This window comes from Alosa sapidissima, chromosome 3 (genome assembly GCF_018492685.1).
Source record: "Alosa sapidissima isolate fAloSap1 chromosome 3, fAloSap1.pri, whole genome shotgun sequence".
Classification (NCBI taxonomy): Eukaryota; Metazoa; Chordata; class Actinopteri; order Clupeiformes; family Clupeidae; genus Alosa; species Alosa sapidissima.
The window spans coordinates 33,260,560-33,263,059 of record NC_055959.1 but is presented as its reverse complement, the minus strand read 5'-3'; the positions used below and the strand labels follow the sequence as shown (position 1 = coordinate 33,263,059).

The 2,500-nt window shown below is 41.3% G+C and overlaps 1 protein-coding gene across 2 annotated transcripts in view; it reads right to left on the bottom strand.

The window, feature by feature from the left end:
- The window catches only part of LOC121705237 (RNA binding protein fox-1 homolog 3-like), a 459,068-nt gene that overhangs the window by 283,876 nt on the left and 172,692 nt on the right, over nt 1-2,500 (bottom strand). The window lies entirely within an intron of this gene.

Sequence of the window (2,500 nt, the reverse complement as noted above, 5' to 3'; positions counted from 1 at the left end):
CTTATGAAGGTGCTGCATCACAGAACCCAGCTCCTACACACGGAGCTCATGAAGGTGCTGCATCACAGAACCCAGCTCCAACACACAGAGCTTATGAAGGCCAGCTGTGAGGTTTCCAATCTCTCCAACCTGTGGCAACTCTTTTTATGAATAGAATTGAAGTGAATTTTCTTAATAGCAACTCTGTTTTCAATTATTCTGGCTTGGTGTGGAAACCAGTTTAGTTCCAGTTTAAATGGTTAATCACAGTAGATTTTATGTTAAAAAAGACGTTTGAGAACTAACTAATATTCTCTTTTTTTTTTTTTTTTGTATATAAAATCCATCCTTGTGAGAATTGTTGGACATTTTTGAAATTATTTCCAATTAGTAGTAATAACTATGTAACAACTATATTATAACACACTGTAATATGAAATCATAAACGGCTGATCAAACCAATTCACGTTTTGTAATGTTGTTATATTGTTCAGCAAAATAAAATATCCTCATCTGATCAAAACATGTCTCTCAGAAATGCCCCAGTGTGAAGTCTACTGGCAATAAAATAAACGTTATTCTTCAACCAAATCATATATGTGAAATGTAAATTTTTGTGGGTTTGTTTGAGGCACATCCATATTTATTTTCAGGTGAACTCAGTTTGGCTTTGTGCTGGAATATTCACACACACACACACAGTCGCCCATTTGAGGTGGAGGCAGAGGCAGAAGTCCTTTCATACGTAATGCCACAGGCTGTCTCTGCCACCTGCTGGTGAAGAGTGAAATTGCATCATATTGTGTTTCGCTCTCTCATGCAGAGACTGCATGGTGCTGCAGGGATGGACTGACTGCACCAACCTCACAGAGGCGTTATCTACAGACACAGAGGACTCATCTACAGACACAGAGGACTCATCTACAGACACAGAGGAGTTATCCACAGACACAGAGCATTCATCTACAGTGTAGTGTCTACTGTGTAGTGTATTTGCATGGCACTCTATGGTGTATTTGCATTGCACTGTGCCTGTGGATAAATACGCTTTGGTGATGCAGAGCAGAGCACTTCACAGAGTGTTCTAAGACGTGAACTTTAAGGAAAACAAATCAAATAAAACTATTACGCTTTTCTGGATTCTAGTGTTGTAAGACATGAACATTAAGGAAAACAAATCAAATAGAACGGTTACGCTTTTCTGGATTCTAGTGTTCTAAGACATGAACATTAAGGAAAACAAATCAAATAGAACGGTTACGCTTTTCTGGATTCTAGTGTTCTAAGACATGAACATTAAGGAAAACAAATCAAATAGAACGGTTACGCTTTTCTGGATTCTATTGTTGTAAGACATGAACATTAAGGAAAACAAATCAAATAGTACAGTTACGCTTTTCTGGATTCTAGTGTTGTAAGACATGAACATTAAGGAAAACAAATCAAATAGAATGGTTATGCTTTTCTGCATTCTGCATACGACCAACACACACACGCATACAGATTTGCTGAGTCCTCCAGTTTAGTCCTTGTTGGCTCTCTGACTCCCCCCTAGTATTGCTGCAGAGGCATGAAATACAGCATGGCTTACATACTGTATGTCAACTATATTACAAGGGCTATCCTCACCAAAGCAACTTACGACAACTATACCTGCTGAAAAAAACATCTAGAAACCAGCTAATGCTGGTAACTGGTTTTAGCTGGTTTTAGCTGGTCTTTGCTGGTTTTCTTCTAGCTCTTGCTGGTCTTTGCTGGTGTAGCTGGTTGGGCCACCAGCTGGACATGCTGGCGTGACCAACTGAGAAAGCTGGTCATGCTGGTGTGACCAGCCTGTCATGTCGGATACAGCTGGGGTAAGATGGTCATGCTGGTGACCAGCTGGCCATGCTTGACATTGTTGGTGTAAGATGGTCATGCTGGTTTGCTAGAATGACCAACATAATGTAGACCAGCAACACCAACAAAAATGACCAGCTTCAGGTGGTACGACAAGCAAAACCAGTTGAATCACCATCGTAAACTGGGTAAACCAGCTGAAGATATGTTTTCGCAAGATAATTGCTGGTCAAGCTGGTCAACCATCATAGGGTGGTCAAACAAGCTGGTCATCAAGCTGGTCAACCAGTAAACCACCTTTAGGCTGTTTTTTTCAGCAGGGATATTACAAGGGCCATTCTCCCTGGAGCATCCCAAGGTTAAGTGCCTTGCTCAAGGGCACAACAGCTGAAGCCAGGAATTGAGGCGACTTGTACTGCATAACACAATCCATTTTGACTTCTTACTATCTTCATGGGTCCATGCTTTTGTGGAGAGAAGAGAAGAGAGAAGGAGAGGAGAGGAGATGAGAAGAGAGGAGAAGAGAAGAGAAGAGAAGAGAAGAGAAGAGGAGAGATGGAGAGGAGAAGAGAAAAGAGGAGGAGAGGAGAAGAGAAGAGGAGAGATGGAGAGGAGAAGAGAAAAGAGGAGGAGAGGAGAAGAGAAGAGGAGAGAGGTGGAGAGAAGATAAGAAGAGAAAAGA